Raw genomic sequence first — 22,212 nt, forward strand, 5'->3', positions numbered from 1 at the left:
TTGTTTTCATTGCATTTTGCAATGGCTCAACAGCATCACGTGCTTTGTTCCCAATTGCAGCACGGGGCAATAAATTCCAGGTGAACAGATAAATGTTTTACAAATCTGCAGTACTTATTGGATAGATATAAATTTCAACCATACTGTGTATTTAATATGTCTGGTGTCATCACAGTTCCTTCGAAACCTCCAAAGGTGATAAGTGTGAAGGAGAAAGGATTGGTTAAGAAAGTTGTTAGTGGAGAACATGGACAAACCATCACTGCTGTACCTCTCTGCTGCTGTATGTCGTATGAGCACGTCATTCCTCCTGCATTCATCTTTCCACAGAAGAGAATGAAAGCAGAGGTACTTGATGGGGCACCACCTTCTGTTATTGGTATGATGATGAAAAGTAACTTCCTTGCTGAAGAAGACATATCAAGCTGGCAACTTCATAAGAAAGAGTACAGTTGATGAGATGTACAACGAACTCCCAGTCGAGGATTGGATTCAGTGTGCCACATGTGACGAATGGTGGCACGAAAACTGCACATCGTATGAAACAGGAACCTTCATTTGTGATTTGTGTTAGAGATTCCCAGTTGAGGACTTGATTCACTGTGTCACATGTTTGGATGGCATGACAAATGCTTCTATATGAAAGAGCCACTTTCTTTAGTGATTTGTGTTCCTTTTTATAGAACCTTCATATGAATGTGACTCGTTTAGAAAGTGTTAGTACGATGTGCATTCTTACCCAAACATGATCGCAGTCTTCCACCACACTGCAGGCAAGACTGCACGTTTGCATTGCCATGCTCTTCGTTTGTTTTCTGCTGAAATATTGTTTACTGAGCTTTCGGAAATGTGTTACTTTTTCCGTATGTTAGTATAGATTCATAACTTCAATAAAACATAATGAATTAAAACTGCGCCGTCTTGCCCCATTTTACTGCTGTGTGTGTGTTGTGTGTGTTTTGCCCTGCAAAATTTTCGAACACTTTCAGCAGCATGCTAACTACATTTCCAACAAAATACTCAACATTTATTTCCAGGACAATGTAAAATAAGTGGGATCTGACATAAACATAAAGAAAGAAGGCCCTTAATTCCTGTGGGAATGTGCATATAGTGATGATCAGTAGTCATACATGTTCCGCCGTGCATTGTGCAGTTTTATTTTGATCAGTTCAATTGAATACAAACATGCTCCTTGTCAAATGAGATCATTATTGCATTTTGTGTTTTTATTGAGTTTACATAGCTTTCTTACTTCTTTTTGTATTGAGGTTACTGAATGTACATTTTTAGGATAAAGGTGACCGTGAGGATGAATAGTAGTAGATGAAGTACACTCATGTGCAAAACTTAAGAATAATGTGAAATTACACAGAAAACATGTTGAAAAACAGTGGTAAATGCATGTAGCGTTTCCAAGTACTAGTCCTTGACTGTGTGTCACACGTGATTTCCAAAGATACCGCTTGGTGGCACTGTATACACCCGTTGCAGTTGAGTATGTTCCGAGCGTTGTTTTAACACGCTAATAGTTGTGTTCGATACATCACAGACAGCGTACACACAACAGTGTTGTTGGCCAGATTTTCAGTGCACGTGTAGGAGAATGGCACAGAGACACCATATGGATGATTTCATGCGTGGAAGAATCGTCGGATGACTGGAGACGGGCCAGACGCAGATGGAAGTGTCGCGTGAACTGGATGTCCCCCAGAGTGTCACGTCAAGGGTCTGGCGATGATTCCAACAGGGTGAAAATGTCACTTGAAGGTTTGGCGGAGGCCGTCCAAGGAGTACCACCATCCAAGAGGACCGTTTCTTACACCTAACAGTCAGGTGCAATAGATACAGCACCACCTTGGATCTCGGTAGAGATCTTGCAGCTACTACAGGGACCACCGTCTCAAGGTTTAGAGTGTACAGACAGTTAGCTAGGGACTCCTGTATGCCAGAAGACCAGCAAGGTGTGTTCCATTAAACCCAGTGCAAAGAAGAGCCCGTTTGAATTGCTCTAGGGAACATCACATATGAACCCAGGAGCAATGGAGTCATGTCTTGTTTACAGATTAATCCAGGTGCTGTCTTACCAGTGATTCACGACGTGTCTTCATCTGGAGAGAACCCGGAACACGGTTCCGTCCATCTAACATTACTGAACTTGACCATTACTGGGGTGGCGGAATCATGGTGTGGGGTGCGATCATCCTGGGATCTCGCACGCCCCTGCATGTCTTCCCACGAGGTACCATCACAGGTGCGGTGTATCGGGATGACATCCTGGACCAGTATGTTCGTCTGTGTCGGGGTGCAGTGGGCCCTGAATTCATTCGGATGGATGACAATGCTCGTCTCCATCGAGCTGGCATAATGGATGTGTACCTAGAGACTCAAGACATCAGACGATTCGATTGGCCCAGTCGCTCACCAGACTTGAACCCAATAGAGCATACTTGGCAGGCTAATTACGCGTCGTCAAATGGCTCCAAGCTCCATTCCCGAGCTCAAGGAGACAATGGTCCGCAAGAATGGCAAATCATACCCAAGCCACTTCTTGATAACCTCATCCTCAGCATACATTCCTTGTGGTGCATGTCTTGCAGTGCGGGGAGGTCACACACGCTATTGATGTCCCTGTACCGCACCCTATTTCCTGGACTTACACATGGGTACATTTCCTGATTTTCACACCCCTTTGCATTTTCGTCCCTGCTGCCCACTCTGTACCTTCTGTCACACTGTTTTCAGTCTGATACCATTTGCAATTCTACCTGCAATCCATATATGAGTGGTTCTACATTTTTCCTCTGTAATAAATACCTTCAACCGAATTATCCCTAACTTATGCACATGAGTCTAGATGGAAGAATACATTCAATGAAAGATTTATGCCCTGACTAGGAATTGACATGAGGACTTTTAGAGGTGAGTTCGTGTGTCAACCACATAATGTGCTTGGCTACTGAGCCGCCTATGTAATTCAGTGGCGTAGCGTGATTCTATGAAAGGTGTAAGGCTTACTTAGATAAACCTGATCTAAATATTGGATAAAGAAAACCCAAATATATTTTAACTAAATAGGATCTATTTGAATGTAAGTCATGCATGGGCATACTCAATTTCAAACACAAAATGCACACACTCTATGTTAACAATAATAGCATATGTATGTATTACTTAATGAAAATTCTCATTTATACTGTAACTCGATCCGACGATCCTTTAGTCTGAACACCTCCATCACGTCGTCGTAGAATCGGGAATTTCTGGTCAATTTCTTTAGCAGCTCCTTTTCAATGGATATCAGTCCCAAGTCAGATTTCCTTGCCTGAGTCTGTGTTCTGCGTTGAAATGTATGAATCCTCTTCAGTGCAGAAAACTACTTTTCCACCGACGAGCTTGAGGCAGTAACAGTGAGGAAGAATTATGTTAGTTTGTACACTTGTTCAACAGCTTCATTCAAATGGGTAGTACGCAAGTACTCGTGAAGTTCAAACACACTCTTTACTCGATATTCGGCTTCAGAATAAATTACCTGTAGCTCAACTTTCAACTGGTAGCAATTGACAAATTTCGCATACAGCTTAGTTAAGGACACAAAATCTTCTTCTGGAAAGGCCATGTCATATTTTTATTCTTATTATTCGTTTTCTTTCACTAAAAAGCCATTAGTGGGAAATGCGTAGGATGCAATTTGCAAATGCATTCGAGAATATTACTCATTATCATGGTTACGATATTTGCGCACATTTTGAAAAGCATATCAAGCAACTTAGTCAAAGGAAAAGGTAAAACAAATCTGTAAATCATAACGCTAAGTATTACGCGTATGCCTTTAACATTACGGGCAACTGGGATGCACGCGCCTAACTTTGCGGGCGCTGCCGGATCTAGGATTGTCAGACATTCTTCTTTTATCTTTAACTTCGCTGCTTCTAATGAGGGTAATATCCAACATTAAACCATCTCTTTGTGAACTTAATAGTTAGTTTACACATTTGAAATGACACCGGTTTTGTTAGCTACACCTCCCGTCAAGCATTGTTGAAACAACGCGGGAGTCGATTTTCTTGGTTATCTTCCTACCGTGGCAAACAGACGCAGCGGGGACAGAAATCTCGTCAGTTAGCACCTACTGGTAATGCGCCTTACAGTGCGTGAGAATCGGGGCGCCCTGTCATTGGTTGAGAAGATACTACGTAAGCAAACACACCCGCCATGGGCGAGTCCAAATCATTTCTTCCATTCACCCGCACGTAAGTCCTCTCAAGAAGCCTTACAGAGAAACAACTTGAATCAAAACAAGTCCTCAATTGTTTCGTTAAAAGTTCTACTTGAAGTCTGATATTGCTATGTGTGTTCAAGCGATAAATACGGGAATGAAATACGTTTTCTTCAATAATTTCAACTTGTAAGGTGGACTTACAAGCCTTACGTGGGCACTACGCCGCTGATGTAATTACTATGGTTAGAAAGGATGACTATTTGATGAAACAGCTTACCCAGTATCCAAACAGGTCGCTGGTTTCAAAGCATGCTAACCACCAGACCACGTAAATCAGTATGAAAAATGTAGGATAAGATGCAAAAGAATGAGCTTTAACATTGTGGTAGTTCAGATTCCTATGGAACACAGGGGGTGCCATGGTACACTTCTGTTCAGAGAAACTGACACACTCGTTTGAGTTGAAGTTCAGCTTCGTAGGCGATCGTGTCTGACAGTATAGGCGAAGTAAGTGTTCGGAAAGCAACACCACCCGGCAGTGTTGCTTACTACAAAACATTTTAACCACATGCATGGAATTTTGTGTCTCTCAAGGCTAGTTCACAGTGGTCGAGTAGGCGGGAGAGTTACTGGGACGAGTTACTGGCTTGTCTGCTCGAGTCGACCATTATGTGGCGAGTAGTTGTTTGAGTAACTTCTTTGATTTTTCTATTTTCAATTGTTCTTGGTTGTACGACAATGTACGTAGAACGTAAATGCTTTATTTTCAATTTTACTTTCCTACGCCTATACAAAATTTATGTTGTCGCTTGTCGGACTTGGATCACCTCCTATTCATGGTTGACATTTTAAAATAAAATGCAATTAATATGCAAAATCACAATACTCTACCATTCCTCAGAAAACATTTACATTGACCGAGTTGTCTGTCGAGTTTACGCGCGAGTTAAAAAAAAAAAGCCGAAGGGGGAGGAAGCAACTATCGAGTCGCTGTCCTCCGTGGACAATCACTCCACTGTCCTGACCACTGGAGCGAGTACTCTCCCCAATTGTTTACACGAGGAGAGTAGTTCGCTTTGCTCTACTCGCTCCAGCTACTCTCCCGTCTACTCGACCAATGTAAACCAGGCTTCAGACAAAGAAAAGGGCTAACGGAATGTGATTAAAACGTTTGATAGTACGCAACACTGCCGGGTGGTGTTGCTTTCCGAACACTTACTTCGGCTGTACTGCCAGACACGATCGCCTACGAAGCCGACGTTCAACTCAAACGAGTGTGCCAGTTTCTCTGAACAGAAGAGTACTACCAATTGTCAAGTATTTTTTCAGAGATGACTGCTAGAGTGGTATTTGTTAAGACAGTAGTATTTTATCTTTTTTGAAACGACTTACATTCTTGCCTTTCAACCACTCGTCTGTCAGCAAATACGAAAAGTAGTATATATCACCCTGTACGTCTGGAAGGAGGGGGCAAGGGGGGTTCACGCCCCCCTCCTGGCAAATGAATGTCCATTTAAAATTTATTTATTTCACACATAATTTCATTTCAGTCACAGTACTTTATGTTATTTATTATAAGGGCGTTGAAGGAACATGGTAATTTCAGACTGAAGCAGTTTTTTTCTCACTATTATGGGGAGAAATATGCCTCCTTTGCCCCCCCCAAATTACGTTGCTTGCCCCTCCCTGGATTTTGCGGACACCCATGTTTATCACCCACCTTTTTAACAAATTGTTGTGCATTGGTTTCAAACTCAAATAAATTATGCGGGGTAAGTTTGACATGAATGATATATTTTTTTAATTAGGAAAAATATGTAATGTCTGTTTTGTTGAGGGGCCTTACCCCCATAAAGCTTGCTCATCTTTATTTCTCTATTACGGTAGATAACTTGCAACAATGACAGTAAATTATTAGTTAATGTTAGCCTAATAGATGGAGAAAGCATAGTTATGTAAGTTTTTAAGGGACTTTCTTTTAAGTAGACACTAGTTGTCAACTTCTCTTCTACTTATTACACACTGGACTGTATTCTTGCAGGTTAACGAGGCTCTGGCATCATCTTGGCCCAAAACCAGAATAATCCTCTGTGGGGCTTATGTTCTGTGTCCTGCCCATATGTGCTTGTGATCGTTCTTTTATCAATTTCATCTGCTCACCAAATACGGAAAAGACAACTTAAAATGTTATCACTTCGCTCTTGTAATTTATACCATTCTTCCGTTTCCCATTGGACTTTTATTTCAAAACCTGCATGTACATATATTTTGGCAATATTTCTACTGGACTTATTTATTCTTGATAAACCAATTGTTTATTTTCTTTTTCTGTAAGTTTACTTCATGAAAAATGCTGCGGTTTCATGATGTACATATACCTTGCGATAGTCGAAGAAACAAGAAGACTGTAGCATAGATTTGTTCTAGTCTTCTCCTTACATGTTGTTGTAAAATATACAGGGTTGCCCATAAGTCAGTTGACACTAGCAGTTATTAATCTCTTCATTGACTAACGTGGAAGCCATCTGATTGGAGTAGGATCTATTTGAGGTTATGGCCTTGTTAGTGAGTAGTTTGTAAACAAATACTATAAAATATATTAACATTAACAATGTACTTTTGTCACTTGACTTATTGGCCCACCCCCCGGGGTTCGGTTCCCGGTGAAGGCACGTAGTGGTCCGGATTTCACTTTAAACTGTAGGTCTAGTCCCGATTAACCAGCCTTACTGTGCAACACCAACTCAATCAATCAATCAATTATTGGCCCACACTGTATATCTTACCTACTCAAATTTTATCAGGAATTTCTTTTGTAAAGATAGGGTTCATGCGGCATCAGAAAATGCCAGACATCCCATTTAGCGCACGGTCTGGTGTAAAGTATACGGTCAGGACCTCGCTAAGCTTGGGTGTGCGAGCGAGTGTGTCTGTGTTGTGTTTCTAAAACGGTTAGGAACAAGGAAACAGTAAGCTATTTCTGTCTTTCCGAAATGGCGAAAACTTCACGAAAAAAGTGAATCGGTTGTTCCGCGCAAAGTTGTGGAAGGTTGCGTCCTCCCCCACCGATTTCCGTCTAAATAAAGTGCGTGGTTCTTGGGAAGTATCTCAAATTAGGTCAGGTTTATTTTTAAATTTCGCGTAGAAATTGTAGCCAAAGACAAAAGAGTAAATTCGGACTCGATCAAGGTTTCTAAGGCGTGTGCTTTTGCCGCGCGGCGTATTTCGCAAATGGGCAGGTGAGAATTGGCTATGGTGCGCAACGCCTAAGGTTCTCGAGGATCTTCTACAACGGAAGTGCAAGAAAAACGTCAACTTCATGCTCTCTCTGCAATTGTCGTCCGGCTGGGCACGTGTTCTTGGACGCCAATTTCTTGAGTGTGGAGGAACTTGTGTCTTACCGACTTTATTCAAGTTTCTGGTGCAAAGTTGCTTCCTTTGGGTCTTGTTAAGCGCACTAACACGTGCGACTTTTATTTTTTTTTTTATTTGGAGTGGCTGACCGAAGTGCTCGGCTATCTGCAAGTGCCAATGTCTGCACCCTCGCAACGCGCAAGATGTTTACGGACGATTTTGACTTCAAGAGACGATGTTATCGAATGGTGGTATGTAAGTAGCAGGCTTTTTGTACACACTAGTGTTTTATGGATTTAACATTTTCAAGATCAAGGAGATCGTTTCGGATGGTTGTCGTAGTTATATCGCTTTTTCAATTCTATTGCAGATAATTTTGTTTTAGACAAGTTTCTTCTTAATTATCCTTAATCTTTTCTATTATACACGTTAGAAATAGAACGAGATATACTTTATTAGAAGGTCTTTGTCCATTGGAATTTATAAACATATGGACTGAACTAACCACGCCGGCTAATCTAATCCAAACTGTGTTAATTCAAGATTCTGGAGAAGTTACGACTGAGTCCGATTTATTTCATCTTTAGTAGAAATGATGTTCCACACTCTTCCAACACCCTTTCCAAACTTTTGTACAGAGTCCCGGCGGCGAGTAGGGGGCAGTTACCCCTCCCATTTTTTGCCTCCCCCCACAATGGCCTCCTAATACTAAGCCTTGTCTACCAAGAAATAAATAAGCCGTCCTTGCTTCCCCCTTCAGTTTTAGCACCCAATCGCCGATACTGGCACAGGTGCATAATTTATCATAATTTCCTGCAAAATTTCCCCCATGGTGTCTTTGGCACATTATATGTGAAACTTCTGGGCAATGAACGTAACCTGCCTCCCCCTCCTCCTCCTGACGTTTTTTAATTTTTTTTTACACATGTCTGTGTGTGTGTGTGTGTGTGTGTTTATAGGCCTAGGTTCGATTGCACTTTTACTTTCTGAAACCAATACATATAATATGCAAATTTATGATTAAAGTAATTTTAGTTATATTGGATGATAGTTTGTTATTTCATTTAGTTTTATTTTTTGTTTACGTCGTTCTTTTAAAGTGCTGGAAAACCACTTTTTTGCCTGAGCACAATTTCGTCACCGAAGTTTACGGCTTCGAGTTCTAGCTTCGGCATTGGTTGACGTTTGCCAGTATTCTGTCCTTAATTTCATCTAATCATTATTATTTCATAATGGCTGCAATTACCACAGTGTGAGCAGCGCTTGAAGTGGAAAAGGTTAGCTGGGGGGGTGTTTGTCAGCTGGGGGATGCTCGTATAGTTGAACATGGTAACAGTGACACAACTGGAGGATGCTTTGTAAAACATTATCCCCCCGCATCCCCCTCACTTCGAACATTCAGCATGAGAAAAGCGACGCAAGATAAGAAAAAGTTACCAAAGAGATCTATTGGAGAAATATAAAAACTTTTCGTGTGTTGGTTCACAACAACAGCCGACCCCTTTATTTAGTATAGTACGTATTTAGTAATTTCATTCACGTTCAGCTCTATTTAATAATAATAATGGGGAACACTTTACCTTTTTTTTTTTTTTTTAATAATAATAAATAATATTCATCTTTAAGACTTTCTGTTAGTTTTCCATCACTTGTTTTATCTCGTCCCACCTATTTTGTCGTTACGTTGCAACCACCACAATTCTAGGCATGTGCAGTGCACAGAATGTACTTCTTTTTTATGAACTGAATTAGAAGCTTTTTTAAAGTTAGATTTAATGATCTCAGTTTCATTGAGATACTTTTTTTTTCTGGAAATGATATTTTTTCTCGTATACACAGAACGCGCAGGCGCGCGAAACTTGTCGGATCTAGATTCGAAGGACGGCGGTGATTGATTGTAGGCGGTGTTTGCTTAATTAGTGGCCCATCTGACGTGTGACGTCACTTACAGGGAAGTATGGCAAAGTTACCGGATAAACACCAGTGTTGTTTCGATATTGCACTTTCGTTTGGCAAAGTTGTGACAATGTACGCGATTTATAATGTAATCATTATTTTTTCCCCTTCAAAGCAACTGATTAGTAAATAGAAGTGGACCAATATGTTCGTCATATTTGCTAGTACTATGGTTATGTGCGAGATATTGTGTAACTGTTATATGTTGGTTACTTTAGATACAGGTAGCTTGTCTAACTTTCCAGGTTAACTGTGAATATGAAAATTACGAGTTACATAAAGAACAAACGCAAAGGAAGGAACATCCATACCCGTATCGAGGCCTGTTATGTTAGTCACTGCACTACAGAGGGCGGACGATTCCTGTATGTTTATGGATTTATTGTCTTCATGTAAAAATTGGCTATAGACTTTTTCTACACGACAAGAACCTAGAATTGTTGTCCATGTTCTCAAGATAGATTTGATTTATTATATAAAAAAATATCTTTGCATTAGTATACTTTGCAATGTTTTTATGTAACAAGCGTATTATGGCATTTTCAATCACAACGATCTGCGAGCGAAATTTGTTCCTAAATTAGTTCTAATCGAATATGTAAAGAATATTCTGTTCTTGAGGATAATATTAATCTTTCAATTATATTAAGTGCACATTCATTATCTTTCGTAAGGCTTAAATTAACGAGTCTTACGTGAAAATCTTTGCTGCAGCCATGAAACTCCATATTTCCTTTCGTGTTTTAGACTAAGGGCTTGTCAGTCTCTTTTTCTTTGCCTTTTTTTTTGTGTTGGAAAAGTAGAAGTGGGCAGTTAAGGGCATCGGACCATGAAGCCTGATATCTTGCAACTCTTTACTCGCAGTCAATGATCTCAGATGCTCGCAAGGGTTCAGCTCTGCTCTCGACGTTTCTTGAAAACTCGGAGTCAAGAAGCTGTTTATTTTAAAGTTGAGGAGGCTTGTTTGAATCAAGAAGACAATTACATTAGGAGATACAATCTTCAGTTATAACGAGATGGGTCTATTCAATTATTTTTTTCGCTAAGAGGTTGGCAACTTGGAGTTAAAGTTATTTTCGTTCCTTTCCATCTTAAAGTTCATATTATATTCAATATCTGACGCACCTGGTGACTAGTATAATAGCAGTCTACTACTTAGAAATAGTTGCGGTAATTGTACACTACAGAAGATGACAAATGAATATCTCGGCTGCTGGTCCAGTAACCAGATCCTAGGCCTGAAATAATTAGTATTATTGGTATGCGACGCAGGAAAGAGATATCATTGATTTCATTTTTGTTGCTTAAAGTCTCTTTTCTGCCACTTTTGGCTAATCGCGACCGCGAGTATGAGTGTGCCTAAAATTCCCTCTTCAGGAATGTAGTTTGTGCTTTAGTCTCTGGGTCATAGCGATAAACCCACGTCTCACCCTGTGTAATTAGTCTGCCGATAAAGTCCTCTTGGCTTTCTTGGCACACGGCTAAAAGTTCGCGAGAGCATCTGACTCGGTCGTCCCTCTGAAAAGGTGTAGGAAACCGAGGAACTCAACGAGCTGAAACCTTCTTCAAATGGAGATTATACTTGATGATTTTTTTCCGCAGCCCCACATTAACCTAAATGTGACCTACTTCCAGAACGATTATAAGGTTATCTTCTACGAGTGTGGCTTCAACTTTTTTCTTTAGACAGTATTTCCATCAATGGAGAACAGCCGTCAACCGGGAATAGGAACTGTTTCCATCGATGTCCGATCATATTTGCATTGCATATGCTAGTGCTTTAGGACCTCATAGCGTTTGGTATCTGGGTCATACACCATCGTCATCAAATGGAGATTGTGTTAAGGTGTGTTGCCTTGCAGGGCAACACGAACGTGATAACTGCTCTGTACTCACCTGGATCCATCCTCGCACCTCCCTACAGCCATACAACTAAAACAGTTAGTTATTCATGACCACAAATTGCAGTATGTCACATGTAATGATGCATGTACGTATATTCGTGTACACTTTCATCATTATACGGCCACTGGAAGTGGGTTGGCGAAATATTTTTTGAACGCGCCTCGTATATTCCTTCCACAAAGCTTGTACTTTTTAGCTCGTCGATTTGGGGGGAGCTGCAGCCTCTTAAGCTACTCCCTTGGATACGCCACTGATTATCGTTCATTTTTCATAGACCCTTTCAAGAAGCTTATCATAGTAAGAAAGTGGAATGTTAAAAACGCTCAAACACAAATTGTTTTGTAGAATAGACGTGGCGATCTCTCTGGAAGATGCGTGGGCAAGCGAATGCTTTCGGAGATGACGAAGTGCCCTGTTATAGTTCCTTTTATAGGTGTGTTAGCTTATCTCTATTGGGTGACAAGGCCGAGCAAATTCCCTGGGAACGTTGTGAGCCTACACTTTCTACAGATCGTCGCGATGGTACTCGTAGGTGGTTGGGGGTGTAATATACGTTTCTTGTGGTTTTTTAGGGGGGCAGAGAACTGATTGTTCCTGGAATTGCTTCCACGAACAGTTAGCATTAAATTTCCTATTCAGCTTTGTTACTTTTGTTCAGCAGTTTACCCGTAAACCTTACCTGGTGTATTTAGTTTCTGTTGGAAGTGGGAATCTAGTTGATTGTTGTAGTTTTAGCTCTTTTGCTACGGACACCAGTCGACACACGCAGTGATATTTTGTTATAATAGTATACTATTATAACAAAACGTGAACGTGTCCCTTCCTAATCCTGGAGCGGCTGTGGTCTAGTCGGTGTGGCGTCCGGTTTCCACGTGGGAGACCCGGGTTCGATTCCCGGAGTGGATGATCTATACTCTGTCTCTGGAATCTGTGGAACAAGCCCGTGCATAACGGGGAGAAAGCGAGTTGGCAAAGCAAAGCAGTGCGTGCTGCTGCTGCAAACATCTTGTAGCTGCACTCACTTCCCTCTCACGAGTTATAGTCGAGCTCTCTGGAATCACCACTTGCGCAGAGACTTGTTTCGTTCCCTCGCTCCAGAGATTCCCGGACAGAGTCGGAAATTTCCCGGCCTTGTCCCCTCATAAAGCGCCTATTGATTCACCCAGCCTCAAATAAATGGATACTTGGGGGCAACCTGGAGTGTGGCGCTGATCACATCATCTCCACAAATGACCGAGATCGAGTATGTGTGGGGCCCTATCTCCATATCCTCTTAAATGTGCCTTCATGGCACAGTGCAATGTGCACACGGGGACCTACATTCTTCATCCTCTTCTCTTGATTAGCCTATGACGATAAAACGACTTAAAAAAATATACCAATACAGAACAGAGTAAAAGCTGTAATTTGTCTCATTTATAACTGAAAAATCTCCCAGTGTATAATCCAAAATAAACCGTGATTGTCAAGGCAAAACCTAATTTTACATTTATTAAAAATAAAAGGGCAAGTGGGTTTCAGATAAATATTTCGTTTTCATTTTCGCTCGATTTTTTGTAAAGCGACGCAGAAGATTTTCACGGAATCTGCTTCCCATCTTTTTTCCACTTGCAGACGTCACCTCTATTTTTCTACTGGACCCGTCCAGTTAGGGCATGTGCCTCCCCGATGTCGTAGTGGTATCGTCCTCACCTTGTAATCAAGGGGTCCAGGATGCGATACCCGGTGGAATCACATAGTGGTTCGGATCCCACTTTAAACTGTAGATCCAGTCTTAATTAGCCTTCTGTGCATAAAGTGGAGTTAAAAACTCACTCAGAAATTTTTATATGTTGGGCAGCAAGATAGGTACATCCGTATCAACATGTGGTAGACCAGATCGGACTGTTTACAAGATTATTAAAAAAATATATTAGATTTTTTCAACCTGGCAAAGAAATGACACTTCTATTCTTAGCACCATAATACATGAATGATTTGGGGAACAATCCACAAACTAGTCAGCGGTATCAACCCACCCTAGTACTTGGTTTTAAAATCAGCAGCAGTTACAGCCTGATACATGCGTGGCATGGATCCGATCAATGTGTCATCACTGACTGAGAGATCTTAACCCATTCCCCCTTCAGCTGGGAGAACTTCTCATGGGCGTTCTTAGCTGTATTTTGCTTGAGGCATCGCTACAGCTCATCCCACATGTGTTCGATGAGTTTTAAGCCCGGACTCTGGCTTGGCCACTCCGAGTCATCTGACGGTGGTCGATCCACTCCTGAGTGACCCCCGGTCAGTGTTTCGGGTCGTTGTCCTCCTGCAGGATGAAGCCACGTCCGAGTTGAGGAGGAGCGAATGGGTACATGACATTTGCGAGAATGTCCATGTACATGTACCGGTCCATGTTGCCCGCGATACGGTGGAGGGGACCCACCCCAAGTGTGAGAAGCACCCTCACACAATCACATTCCCACTGCCATGCTTGATAGTGGTCAGTTGGTATTTGGGGGCGTATCTTTTGCCTTTAGAACGTCGTACCCACTCCCCACCGTGTGTTTCTCTCATCAGTCCACAGCACGTTGTTCCACGTCGTTCCATCACCTTGTCCGTGTCAGGTGCTCCTTCGCCCTGTTGTGGCCTTCCTGTTCTTGAGGGGATATCAATGGATTTTTCACAGACCGACATCCGAACAGTTCGCCTGTCCTCAGCCACCTCTTCACAGCGTCCACGGACGATGATGGCTTTATTCCTGGTGCCGTTATTTTATTTCTCGAGTAATGTCCCTGGAAGACGGCTGGGGATTAGCACGGATAACACGCAAAATGCTCCGATTGTACATTAAATCTGTCACACATGGCTGCCTGTACTTTGGCGTCTTGGCAACTCCTCCCTCTACCTTGGTCCACTGAAGAACTCTGCAGTTGGCGAGTTGAGATACCAAACAGCCTCCCGTGCCAAAGGAAGAATGGGGAACGAACCCTCAGTCGCTGATTGACTCCATCCACGCAGGTGCCAGGCTGTGACTGATGTTAAGGACTTTGAAACCAAGTACTAGAGTGGATTGATACCGGTGACTATACCTTTTCCGCGCTTAGAAGGGACTGCACTGTAAACACAAGGGCAAAGGTATTACTCCGCCAGGCTTCAGCGATTGGATGATCGTAAAGCTTCTGCTGCTTCCACCACGTGTGAGAGAAAGTTGGCGCGAAAGTAATGTTACAAGCTACGAGAAATTAAATAAAAAGGAAAACTATCATTCACAAGATAAGCTGAACTTCTGTACTTAAGAATTTAATTTGAAGATGTAAAAGTATTTTACTTGCCTAAGCAGAGTCAGATAGAAAGTCGATTCCTTCCATAGATTCTTCCCCTTCACTGCTGGTGCCGCGGCTACTTATATCAGCTGGATTGATAACAAGTCGGTCAAGAACCGTGTCGCACATGTAATCTGATTCCCAGAAGCGTTCCTCTTCTTTCTCCACTATGCAATACAATAAGGCGTCTGCCTTTGCCGGTCGGGTTTCTTAGCCCTGTGGTTAATCCTGAGAGGAAAGCCTGTTTTTTAGATTTTACGGCAGAATCTACCCACACCTTAGAAACAGTATGACCTTCATTCACCCACGTTTCATCAAGGAAATACAACTTTCGCCCCTCCCGCCTGTATTCGCGTATTTTCCTCAGGTAGTTCCGGCGCCACAACAATATGTCTTCTCGGTCAACAATAATATTTTTTCTGTTGCGTTGCACAAACTCGAAGCTGATTTCTTTCAGAAGTGTGTGGAAACTTGTTTTCTTAAGGTTCGGCAGATCCGGATCACTATTCACACTCACCAACACTTTATTTATTGTTGGCGCTTCGTTCCTCTCCAAAAAGTGATGAACCTTACGACGGATCCTCGCAAACTCATCGCACTGAACTTGTAACACAGGCTTTTGACGTTGACGCTTTTTCCCTGGTGTTGTTTAAATGCCCTTATTTAGAACCTCGCTGCGCGCAGATTTTACACTCTTAACAGACACACCAGTAAACTCAGATGTCAATTTCATCATGTCCTGGATAACCATAGTTGGATATTTCTCGCAAAACTTTTCGAACACATTCAATACAATTTGTTTCTCGTCGCTTTTCAACGGTTTCCCGCTGCAGTGTTTAACGTAGCCAACGCGAACATCCATCTCGCACAAATTGAAATTCCCTCCCGCCTGCCCAGCCTTTACGCATGCGTGTTGTACCCAGAGTAAAAATTGTCACGTCTTGTGTATTTAAGCCAACCTGGAGTTCATTTACATACTAAATATTGGTTGTGATAATTCTAGAGTACGATAATTACAATTGTTTTGAAGGAATGTTCTATTCTTGCAAGTTAGAAAGTGGACTATATTTTGTTGCGCGTGGCAGGGTCTGTTGTTCAAGCAGGCTCAACGAGAAGTGTTGCCAATCCGCCTATTCTTTTGCTAAAATTAGCTGTTTTGAACTTTTTGGTCCTGCATTGGTGACAATAATGGCTTTCAGATATTTGCACAGTAGTATCATACTTATTTGACTTCATTCAAAAATAGACACGGAAGTGACCTATTTTTCCTTTGTTTATTTATTTTCTTTAACAGCAGTATTAATCCTTGTGGTATTGTTGCAGATGTTCCTATTCGAACGTTGTCTACGTCGCTCTTTGTAAATATGATGCTAGATTTTAAAAATTTTGAAAAATGGAAGAAATAAAGTGGCTGAAGTTCCATTTCGTTGGTAATTTTCGATTCGTCAAACCTCTTACGATTTTTTAGTAAATTAGACGAAATTCTGCACATATATTCTCTACGTCCATTGCAAGACAGGGTCTACTTCATTTTTTGATAGCATAAAAAAAGAAAATCGCGGATCCACGATATTGGATTTTTTTTTCAAATTCTCTTACAATTTTTGTCCAATTTGCGTGAAATTTGGAAAACTCGAAAAATGTATGCAAAACTACTCTAGTTATGTGAATATGTTTATACTACATATATATATTTAATAAACCTACGGATATACAAAGATAACACCCGGAAAGAACTGGCCATTCAAAAAATGGCTTTTCTTGTGAGAGAAGTGAGGAGGAAAATTTGTATTCTTTATTCTATGAAAACTACCAACAAATAGGGTATGTATGACATGTCCACATTGTGATTATGGTGATTATCCATAAAAAGCATTTCAACAATATAATATAGAACCCTACACACTGTGAGAATTCGCTTTTCGCTGTATTCTGCAGTTATTGGTTGCCAACACTGTATTCATACACTTGCATTTGTTTACAGTACAGTTCCTTCTAAGTCATAAAAATAATTTCTACAATATAATGTAGAACACTACACACTGTGAGAATTCGCTTTTCGCTATATTCTGCAGTTATTGGTTGGCAACACTGTATTCATACACGTGCATTTGTTTACCGTACAGTTCCTTCTAAGCGCGGATCCAGTATAGTTTGGTGATTGTCCCTCAAAGCATTCATGTATTATGGTGATAAGAATAAAGTGTAATTTCTTTGGTTGAAAAAAATCGAATAAAGATTCTTAATAATCTTGTAAATAGTCCGTTGCGGTTTACCACCTGTTGCTATGGATGTACCTACCTTGCTGCCAAACATATAAAAAATTCACTTGAATCTAAGGAGTTTGAAAAAAGTTATCGCAGAAAATCGTGATGTTGATAAACTTTTGCACGGCACTGTAGATAAAACCTCGTGCGTTTTACTATACATTCGAAAATGATAAATTAACATGTACCGAGTGTACTGTACATTCGAAAATGCTAATTGAACATTTGTATAGTAAAACGCACGAGGTTTTAACTAAAATTATACGAGAATGAAACTGATCTCAGGAAATTGAATCGTACGAAAGTAACTGCAGATTGAAATGTTTGCAAAACATGCGAAAATTTTTTTAAAATTATTTTCTTACGGAAAACGGTTATTTCAGTTCGTTGTATATGATTGCTTTGTAGGGTCAAATGGTTGAAATTTAGTAAGCATATAAACTGACGTATAAACGTACGTTTGACTTACGTACATACTCCACCCCCTGTACACAATGCAAAACCGATCTGAACCCATTGCGGTGTCTTTAATCACCGTAGTGATAACGGGCATAGTGTAACTAATCCTCTTTCTTTCTCGTTATCGCCGATCTGTCAACCTTGTAACTTATCGTTGAAAGCCGAAGTGTTATCAGCATACTTGCGAGGTTTGGGTTGCATTAAGAATCTAGACATCCCCGTGACATATTGCTAGTTGGCACAGCTGGCATTTGCCTGAATATTTCTACCCTCCAGCTCGCCTTCAGTTTGCCAACTTTTCTTTTATCAGCGTTTCATCTCGGCCGGAGGATGCTTGACACATCTATACGTGTATTAAGGCTAAACGTGGATCAAGTTTTATTTTTAACGCGCCAGATTCTTCTACTATTGGAAATCTGGTGGGGAGCCTGGTGGGAGTTACTTTTCACAACCCACAATCCTTCCCGTGCAGTGTGTTAATCTCAAAAATTAATTCTGGTTCTTTATTTACTTTTAAAATATCTATCGTTTTCGTAGATGATAAGACCTTGTAAGCAGTCGCGTGGTGAAATTCGTAAGGGAAGGAGTAGGGCAGAGCCAATACCGATGTTGATGTATCAGTATCGGCCGATACAAGTGGTACCGGTATCTCAAAGTATCGGCTGGATTTTATTTACTGATAGCGGCCGATACTTTCCCGGCGTTTTAATTGTTCGCGAGATCCGCAAAAATGCCGCAAAAATACTCGGCCACTAATATTAATCAGTATTTTCAAAAACTGCTACAATTTTGAAGCACCGGTATCGGTATCGATCGATAAGAGTATCTGTATCAGTACAGATATCTGTTCAAAGTAATATCGGCTCACCCTTAGGAAGGAGGCATCCCTCCCCCCCCTAGCCACTGGTGTAATACAAGATTGCAATCTTTTAGGGCCTTCTCGATGGTGTAGTGGTAACGTAGTGGTCTTACTGCATGTAAATAACAAAATGAATGAATCTGGATATTGTTATTGTTTTTAATTGCATTAAGGTTTAAATGCTTACAGTTTTAAAGCGTCACACTCACAAACGTGACACATTTTTGTTAATGCTTTTCATTTTCATTCATTCAGGCTATACTCAAGTTGTTTTTATTTATTTTTTATTATTTGTTAGCAGACACCACAAAGTGCTTCATAGTTCTACGTAATCAGTTAATTCTGAATATTTTAATTCAATTGCATTACCGTACATTCTATGTGTGAATGTCACACACGTAAAGCTGGAATACCCCTATTGAGAAAACGGCCTCATGTGAGCAACGTTTCACACCGTAGAAGCATAACAGCTAGCACAAATCTGCATTCGATCGACGAAATCCTGAAGTGATGCGCGATACGTGTCACTTCGGTGTAAAATCTCTACGAAAGTCTCTAAACTTGCATTATGGAAATAAAGTGTGTTTGTTGAGTCTGTTATACAGGTAGGTGCGCACATGTTATCCTGTTGGCAAAACATCTGCCTCCTGCTCGATAGCTGCCATAAAGATACAGTGTACGTTTTCAGCGCGCTTGTAATTTGTATACATAAACGATCGGACCGCGTGCTTTGCTCCCGTGGCTAATGCCCTGTGGACGTCGTGTTATGCCGTCTGTATTTAGGAAACCGTACTGTGGCAACGGAAGGCGTGTCTGTCACGGTGGCATTTCTTGGGTGGAAAGCAAATACTTGGCAGAGACCCTAGGCGTCTACATGTGGCTTCGTGTATCCCGGCTGCCAAAGCGTGTAAAGCCGGTTGTCACATTTAAGAAGGTTTTCGCCATATTGTTTTGGAGCTCCATCCCGTTCCCTTTGCGAGCCATTCACAGAAAAAGATTTGAACGATGCAAACTTCTGAGTGTTAAACGTTTTACATTGTTCTTTACCCACTATGTACACCGGGTGTAATGTCATGCATTCTTATCCTGTTGATTAGTGACCGTGCCAAATGCTTACACATTGTTTCTTATCCAGTATCCCGAAAGCGAGCAGTTGTCGATAATGTCTACAATTTGAGACGGTTGTGTTAATAGCAACACGGTTGTAGGTGAACAGAGAATTCTTAAGTTTCTTAGTGCAATAGGCTAGTTACTAATCTTACAATTAAAACCAGTAGCGTAACATGAACCACCGGCCCCAAGATGATCTCACCTTTTAATTTTAATGAACCTGGAACTTTGAGGGCAAGTGTCCCCTTGCGCCTTCCAAGTTATGGATATGTTTGAAACACTATGTTTTTGGTGTGGTTTGAATGTTTTCTCATGACTTTACAGAGTGAAAACCGAATTGAGCTGAGCGCCGCCCTAATAGCGTAGTGGTAAAGTCGCCGCCATGTAATCAAGGGGTTCGATACTCGGTGGAGGCTCATAGTGGTTCGGATCCCACTTTAATCTGTAGGCCCAGTCCCGATTAGCCTTATTGTGCATAAAGTGGATTTAAAACACAAAATTAATCGACTGTATTGAGCTGAAGATGATCCCATAAGGATTTCCACATACTCATAAAATGATATGTTAAAAATATGAAATAAATGAGTATACAGTGGATAATATTCAATTAGGATTGCGGGTTCCAAGCTCTACTTTCCATTACAATGTTGAAGGTGGGCGTATTTGCGTCATTGTGTGGGCTGCATGTTTGAAATAACACACGAGTCAGTGAAAATTAATAACAAGCATTTGGGAGAAATGCTGAAATTTCACGAGGTTTATTTTGTGGAGATATGTTTGTTGTACAGGAGATGAGTTATGGCGTTCTCAAAATAAATAACAACAGCTTTGAATTTGAAGAGTGGTCACGTATTTTTTTTATCTAGGAGAAAGCCTTGCATCCTTTACATAGAAAGTATACAACGGATTTTTTTCTGATAATTTTATGGCTAAGTTCTTCATACCGAAGCGAAATTATTTCTGATTTCCAACAGGCAAGTTAATTTTTAATGTGTTGCTACCTCAAGGATTGATTGATTTGCTTTATTTTACTTCGCTTTTACAGCCACTTTTGGTTAATTTGCGAAGATGAGGATGTGTGATGATATGATGAAATTGATGAATGGACACAAGCATCCATGCCCAGGCCAAGATTCGAACCCGGGGCCCCTGGCGTGTTGCTACCTCAAGTCAAGGGAGACATGATTATATTGAATTCCTTACATTAATCGCTTTTGCATTTGTGGCATTCTATCTTCATATGAGTTTGTTTTGAGTGTACTTTGTGCACAGAAAGGCTAATCTTGATTGGACCTACAGTTTAAAGTGGGATCTGAACTAATGTGCCTCCACTGGGTATGAAACCAGTGACCTCTTGATTACGAGGCAACTATTTACCTATAATGGTGTTGTCGTAGTTCGTATTCAAATGGATTGTGGAAACCTTTCACGGAGTGCCTATGGCCGACTTTGGTATTAAGTGTACTTGATGTTCATAAGTTAATCGGAACTTGACCTATTGTTTGACTCAGGCTCAGGTTCATCAAAAATCGATAACATCCAGTGCTCCTTGAATTTTCGTGTAATTTTTGTGACAGTAAGTTAGAAATAACCGAATAATTGACACCATAATACGCGTTTCTACTTCCACAATAAGAACCAAGTGAATATAAACAAAAGCACTTGTGTAAAGTAGTTCTTTCCAATTGGTTAATTTTTGTGTTATCTTGTTAGTTGTAGGAAAGGGATTGTATATGGTCCTCACATCTTCACAGCGCTAGTTTAGTTGAGCTCTACAGCAAACTGTGGAACCGCTGTTGTCATCAAAGTTGACCATTGGGAATTCCTCACAAGTTTACAGTTTACAAGTTTTGTTTACAGCTACTTCATTCTTTAGGTGAACAGAAAATAGATAAGAATGAATGGACATATTTACAGTCCGGAAATAACAACTAGACACTCGAAATTTCCTGCTTGCTAATTATACAAACCAATGAGGCTTGCCTAACTATATCAACAGTCTTTAAAGTCCACATACCTTTATGTATTATTCCTAGTATTTTTAGGGGATACTAGTTTCATTTGTACAGTCACCGGCAATAAAAATCAGACACGTAGATTCTAAAATACTTGCTTTCCTACAAGGCGTTATGTGTGTTGCGTAACTCTACGGCGATAAGTGGATTTCAGTAGCAAATTTTCAATGGCAACTTCTACCAACGCCGCAGAGGTAGGCAATACACATAACGCTTTGCAGGGAAGAGCATCTTTCAGGATCTAGGTCTAGGTCCCATTTTTATTGCCGGTGACTGTACATGTCATTAAATTTCTTGACTACAAATTAAGACAACAATAATATTATTGAAAATTTACACATACGACATGCATAGAAATTAATACGATGGTTGATCATAAACAATGAGATATAAACGGATAGATGGGTCTGTTGGCGGATTTAACGTGTGTGTGAGGGGGGTGGGGGGGGGCAGGCACAGAGGCATGTGACTCCCAAAAGAGGCGATCAAGTATTATGAAAAGTGATGACAACATTATATCCCAGACTGCCAAAGCATAAGAAGAAACATTGAGGCCAATCGGTGCTGGATCTACTTGACATTGAAATGTAACGCCAACGGAAATCGAATCCGGGATATTTTGGTTAGGCGTACAATACTAAGATGATACCGTTAATATAGACCAGCAAGTAGTCGTGGCGATACCGATACTGGTTTTAACCCCCCCTGCAGAACCGCATAGGGGGGTCGGCGCTATATAAATCGAGTTTCTGAACTTCCC

At 40.9% G+C, this 22,212-nt stretch overlaps 1 protein-coding gene across 12 annotated transcripts in view; it reads left to right on the plus strand.

Moving 5' to 3' along the window:
* The window catches only part of Camta (Calmodulin-binding transcription activator), an 816,835-nt gene that overhangs the window by 18,922 nt on the left and 775,701 nt on the right, over positions 1-22,212 (plus strand). The window contains exon 1 of one of the 12 annotated variants that reach the window (XM_083120426.1): positions 7,722-7,831. The exons of the other annotated variants lie outside the window; for them this stretch is intronic. The gene's annotated coding sequence lies outside the window, so the exon portion shown is untranslated. Of the gene's footprint in view, positions 1-7,721; positions 7,832-22,212 lie in introns of those variants that run through there. 12 annotated transcript variants of the gene reach the window in all.

Source organism: Lepisma saccharinum, chromosome 4 (assembly GCF_977018435.1).
Source record: "Lepisma saccharinum chromosome 4, izLepSacc3.1, whole genome shotgun sequence".
NCBI classification, from domain to species: domain Eukaryota; kingdom Metazoa; phylum Arthropoda; class Insecta; order Zygentoma; family Lepismatidae; genus Lepisma; species Lepisma saccharinum.